The 6,604-nt window shown below is 43.1% G+C and overlaps 1 long non-coding RNA gene across 1 annotated transcript; it reads left to right on the forward strand.

Moving 5' to 3' along the window:
- The first annotated feature begins 3,888 nt into the window (after positions 1–3,888).
- On the forward strand, positions 3,889–6,254 carry LOC135919138 (uncharacterized). The gene is made up of 2 exons (XR_010569893.2): positions 3,889–4,089; positions 5,812–6,254. It is a non-coding gene; the product is annotated as an uncharacterized lncRNA (long non-coding RNA).
- Positions 6,255–6,604: the final 350 nt, after the last annotated feature.

The following is a 6,604-nucleotide window of genomic DNA, read 5'->3' on the forward strand; positions in this document are numbered from 1 at the left end:
AGCCTCATGACAGCGACGTGATCTACCACTATAGCGGATCAAGCATATGACCTTTATCCGTCTTCTTTTAAAGAAATTCATTATAAGCACTCGTCTACTTGCACAAACATTCTCATCTGACAGAAAGGGTGAGTGCCTATGACACGTGCGGAAGCAGCTCTTGTTTTTCGCCTTGGAAACGTGGTAACTTTCACTGACAAACGATCTGACAGATATTACCTGCTCTGTTAAACCATCAGCATTGTTTTCTGTATTACTGCTACTGCGTTATCTTTCTTCAAGCTTCTATTGAATTTTGAGGTCGTGCGGAAAAATAAAGCATTCATTGTTTGCCAGTAGTTTGTTTAGTATTATACTCTGCATGTACGGTGGCGTCATTGAATGTTTGTCGCGTACGAGCATTTCGTTTTGTCTGTGTCAAAGTGCAATTAAGCAGTACAGGTGCTATAAATACTTTTGTGGCTTTCAGTCTGTGCCCCCAGCAATTTGTGAAAAACTGCAAATGTACCCGAACGCAAAAATGAAAATGAACAAACAAAATCAAACAATTTACTGGGGTTGCGACTGGGGACGGCCTTTATGTTGTATTATAACAATATATATTATATTACAACTATAACATGTGGCTGGGGCCAAACATTGCAGGCTCAGCTTGTTGACACACTTAAAGCCCAATAGGCTCCTAGCCAAGACGCTGGGCGACGTAAGGGCTTGCCGATTGCAACAACGACTGCTCTTTATCTGGGAAAGGGACACTTGCCAACAACAAGCCTATATTTGGTGGCTTTGACCAAGCCACCTCTGTGTTCTCACATTACTCGTTTCGAAATAAAGGTAATCGATTGCAGTCTGTTTTCCTTCATCTCCTCACGACGTCGCCAACACTCCTTGAAACACACGTGGTAGTCGGTTTTGATGTATGCCGCACGTGGAGCTCCAGGCGTTTCCAAGGAAAGTCTTTGTCATCGTAAACCATGTCAATTTTGCCGTTGACCTTCTGAATACATACGTACGATGCAGTAAGCAGGGCGCAGAAGTTTTACTTCAAGAACATAATTTTTCTTAGACAGCTGTAGTGACGTTATTAAGCGTCTTGTTTCTAAACAACAAACTGTTTTGTACATTTACTTTTTAGGCATACCCCTAGTAGACCTAATAGTTGCCGGTTTGTGTAGCGGAGCGCATGAGAGCGGATTTTGAATGAAATATCGCGATAGTCAGGAACTCAAAATTATTTGCCAAATTGCGTGAAGTTAGAAATTTCGGGAGTAAGAAGTTTTACTACAGAACAACCAAAAACGTTTAGTCCAAGCCACCATTTAAACATTAAGCATACACTAACTCACATGATTCCCCCTCGCAGCTCGAAAAAGCATAAAAATTGTTTTTGCTATATTTAGTGAAGAAAGTGGCGGAACGTATTAACGTGCAGTCCAAGTTTCTTTGCAGTTCAAAGCACTTCATTCTCCGAGGCTCCTGTGCTGTACATGTTCTTGAGAAGACTCAAGCTTAGGGCTTGTGAACAGCAACTCAGAATGGCAAAAAATGTTCGAAGAACCTAATCGAAACCTGTAATTTCCTCGACGAGAGTGAAATCGCGCTATGTGAATGTGGACGTATACAGTGTTCAGTCTGTTTTATGAATGGTATAGTTCGCGATCTTTAATGCTATGCACGCATTTTTTAATACCCATAGTACCTACCTGGCATTGGGGTAGGAGGGGCGGAGGGAGCAATACAAAAGATACAGCACGTAGTAGCCGACGTAAGCAATGAAATATTTATGAAGTGTGTCACACAAAGAACTTTAGGATAGAATAAACAAACAAGAAGAAAGTAAATGAAACTAACAAGAAGATGCACTAAGAAACGTCAAGCATGCGGCAAAGAAAATGAAGGTAATCTTGGAGGTAATCTTGGAGGCTACACATAATGTAGAATAACAGTTCACAGTCTTTGCGTCGGTAGTATGACTTAGGATGAGCGTCACTCCACTGTTCGCCGTGTCTTAACCATTTCTAGGATGAGCATCCTAAGTGACCTACCTAGTAATAAAATTAGTGAGTGCTGGTGCATAAAAATAATGACATAATAACTACTTGCAACAGAAAGTAACAATCACCCAGCCAACAACCGATGACCTCATCAACAATGAGCATATGTAGATACTGCGGCAAATAATGGGCCATCACCCGCATTGATGGTTCTGACACCAACACTTGCGTCTGCTCCTAATTGATGCGACGACGCTTGGAAATGTACAATAATGTAACGCAGATGCAAGGTGTCTTATCACCATGCTTTGGTCGACAAAAATAATTCATCGCCTTAGGCCTTGCGACATCGTTGCGTCTACGTTAGACATCGTTGTACGTACTGCGCTTACGTGTATGGAATTGAATGAAAGAATTGACTAAAGCTTCACCTGGCATAGGTTGCTATGCGCCAGTTTGGTCTGCACATTTTCTTTTTCAGTAAGAACTTATTTGGTTCGCTGGTGATGATTATGGTGATGTATGTGGTGTGTGATGGTGATGGATGTATTAAGAAAAATCCCCTTTGTAACAGGGCGGTTACAAATAATGACCTAGCCTGGTTGAGTTATTCAGGTATATGCTATACGTGCTTTTGATTCTAGAATTTGTGTACATCTTCTGCCTAACGCTTGCTCTTCCTCAAAACTTCACTACTTACAGTGTCTAGCCACCTATGGCAGTAACAGATGCGGTCGTATCAATTTCTTCCTTGCCTCTTTTCCGCCAATACTTTAAACGTGTCTTGCTTATCTTGACTGCTGACCGATTGATGCTTCAGTCTAAATTCGGATAGTCGGGTGCCTCCAAAATTTCTTTAAATTATCCGCAATAGAAATTTAAACAAACATGTCAATAGCGCTTTAAAACAAAGTAAAATATGAATGTTCCTTCTATTTCATTCATGATTTTTCTCACTGGTGGGGATGCGCATGCGATAGTTTACGAGCAAAGATTTAAAAATAATCGTGCGTTCGAGCTACAACAGCTTTATGGTTGTTTATTTGAGCTGCGCGTATGATACTGCTGTCAATATTAGAAAATCAGAGCGATGCGCCAGAAAGCTTCTGCCTCGATAAATAGGAGTTCTTTAGCTGTTGATCAATCTTTGGATGATAGCTGCTGCATAGTTATTAAATATGTGGCGCTCTCAATATCTTCAACACGGTTTTATTCAGTGTGATTGGCGAGTATCAAACTAGAGTAAACACGCACAAAATGACAACAAAGTTCGTGGTTTTCGTAGATCTGCACAGCAGTTCGCGGTGTACAAATGACGCCAGCGCATGATGCATAGAGCATGGGCACTTATATTGCATTGAATTCAGGATTAGCACGTCAGTATTTTTCACAGATATTTCGGAACTAGTGATACTAATAAAGCACACCGCTTTGTGTGAGCAACCACTTAGAGAAGAAAACAAAAGGCTTCCTGGGCGTGTCATATAGGAAGCCGTCCTTTTCATGTGGAAGTCAAGGTTTCTCTTATGAAAGGCCTAAACCAAGCTATTCTGTTTTTGTTTACTCCTACCTATTCCAGAAAGCCCAACCTGCACTTTTTCTCGTGGTGATGTCCCGGCGCAATCGTCAATTCCGAGATTTGTTTTTACTTCATGTCAAACGACCGCCTCGTTTCCCGCTTCGCGGACCTTGAATGACTGGAACGAGACGTCGTATTGGCACGACTGTCACGTCGGTTCACTTAGATTCAGTACACAACGAAAAGCAGCTTTCAATGGCTTCCAATAGTAGCCTCGGGCAGAGAGCAGGGAGCTAGCAGGTCTCGCAGGCCGGGCACTCCACGAGAGGAGGGTGTTTGTGGCCTGCCAAGGCAATGCTTGGTCTCCCACCGGCAAGTGCGTAGAATCTGACGTGGAAAGACTCGTTTCGCGTGTTCTGCGTACCGGGGTTCGATTGGGCAACCTGCCCGGTCAATAGGGCCGTGGGTATTTACAGATAGCGCTATCCGATGACAGCACACGTGGCACGCTTGTATATAAACTCGCCGCGGCCTCTCGACTAAGCATCATCTGACGGACGAACAGTTCCTCGGCAGGTATGCATCGCTCCACCATTAGCTCGGGCTAAGCAAAGGCTTCGTCTATTCACAACAGCGTGTTTTATCAAAGAACTAGAATATTTTCTTTGTGTTGACGCGTCAAAGGCGGGCTTTATTAACTTTTAAGAGGAAAAGATGTACAAGAACTTTCTAGCACCAAATGCATTATTGCTAATATTGATTTCGCAAACGTTTTTGGGCCGTAGCAGAATGCCTTGCAGGTTACGGCTATGCTGTTAACCGTAGGAGAAATTTTTAACTTAACTGAGCATTATATGAACCAAAATAACCCTGAAAGCTGGAGCAGGAGCTATGTCCGATGTATACCGAGAGCGAAAATTACTGCTTTCAATGTGCGAGTTAAACATCCGGTTTTTATTTCTTGCATTTAGTTCCTCAGGAATTGAGTTGCTGACTCCTATAATGTGATTTTTCGAAAGAGCTCATACTCCCATCTGTATCTATGTTGTGCTCATCCATTTTATGAAAAGAACTGTAACGGGAAATATCGAACAAATGGTAACAGAATCTCTCCATTCATGGTAGAGTGCTGAAGTATATAACACTTCAGAAACAACTTGTCCCACGAGCGCTAGTAAAACAATCACTGTTCTGAATATAAGCTAAATATTGACACCAATAGCCACTACTGAGATTTCCCCACGACGCAATTCTGCTGCAATTTCTGATCCCGACAGAAATAGGGTACATGTTCATTGTAGTGTTAGTGCAGGGTAACGAACGCAAGAGATAAGCAGCCTTCCAATGTGGTGTGCTTCACAGCCAAACGTTAACCTGCATGAATTAAGAATCTCTATCGACTGGGGCAGATGAGTGGCTGTATCATATGAACCCGTCACTTCTGAAAACGTTAGAAATCAGCGTGTGATAAAAATTGTGCGGAACTTCAAAGAACGGTCCGTCCAAATCAAGGATATTTACTCTAAAACAAGCGCTTTTACAGCTGGAGCGATTTTATCGTAAAGCCGATAAGCGAAAAGAAGGAATCAAAAAGAAAGGAAGAAAAACAACATGGCTTCAAGCATACGCGTCTGGAAGGAGGTGGAAAGTATTTTCGTTTCACTGTGAAACAATTACTAATGATGGAAACTGGGACATTATTTAGAGGAACCCTGCGACTTTCCTCACCGATTGCGAAAGTCTCAGGTTAGCAACGTGACTATATAGATTAAAATTCTATCTTAAATTTGGGAGCATTCGACTTATCAGAATTTAGTGCACTTGAATTACAGTACCATATGGCACAGTATGCATTTCCTTAAAAAGGCGAGAATTCCTTGGTGGTTCAACCTTTATCGAGAGTAACATGACAGCCCCATGTGTTTTGTGAAATCACCAAGAAGAGTGGTCACTCTATTAAAAAATGACATGCATTTGAAAAGCCACTTGTACACAAAAACTCTCCGTAACAAACAATTTTGCCTGTTCGCGGCGCTTAACAACATGAGAAAGAATGCAAATGAATAACATTTCTGCTGGAGGACACACACTCTCCCCGCAGCTTCTGCAATTATTTTACCTAACTTAACTGAATTCTTGACGAGGTCGCTTGGAGGAAAAATAACTAATTATAGAATAATGAGTTAGTGAGTTTGCTTTTATCTGGAAGTGTAGGGTCAACTGAGAAATATGGAACTTTGAAACTTGATGCTCGCATATGACTTATCGGCTCGCGACTTCGGTTTTCAACCATTGCAGATAAAACATGATCAGCACCAAGACCCTCCTTGCCGGACTCCTCGTCCTGGCCCTGGTGTTTACCATCGCCACGGCACAGTACGGAGGCTTCGGCGGCGGTGGACGTGGATTCGGCGGCGGTGGACGCGGCTATGGCGGTGGTGGACGCGGCTACGGCGGCGGAGGACGTGGTTTCGGCGGCGGAGGCGGACGTGGTTTCGGCGGCGGAGGCGGACGTGGGTTTGGCGGCGGCTACAGAGGATGATTCTCAGTTGCCACGATGGCGCGTCACTCTGTGATTTGACAACACTGAGGCCGAGTGCCGAATCAAATGCTGCGCGTTGTGCTGAAAGAGACTTGCGAGATCCGGCTGGACCTGTGATCGCGGACCTCCGAGAAGTTGATGTGGCTCTGTTGAACATGGCATCGAATAAACATTGCCTTCTGTGAGTGGCGTACACATATGTGCTGTCTTATGCGTGCTCACTCTTTCATGTGACGGTGGCAAGGAGTACTGTAGTGCCTAGCCGAACAGGCTTAATCCATTCTGTGGGAACGTTTGTTTTATGAGACATTCATTCAGTGGGACATTATTTTTAAATTTGTTTTTCTAGCCAATCAATTCTTTCTGAGATGTCATATCAAAAACTACTAATATTAAAGCTTGTCGCAAAATTGTCAGCGTAATAACAAGGACGGAAGGTGTCGAAGATAGAGAGAAATGGTGGACAATGGCAGACCCGAAGAAAGGGGCTCTATTTCACAGTATTGCGTACACCTTGAATACCCATAGAAACACTGCTCAGTTCAATCT

The sequence above is a fragment of the Dermacentor albipictus genome, chromosome 3 (assembly GCF_038994185.2).
Source record: "Dermacentor albipictus isolate Rhodes 1998 colony chromosome 3, USDA_Dalb.pri_finalv2, whole genome shotgun sequence".
NCBI lineage: Eukaryota > Metazoa > Arthropoda > Arachnida > Ixodida > Ixodidae > Dermacentor > Dermacentor albipictus.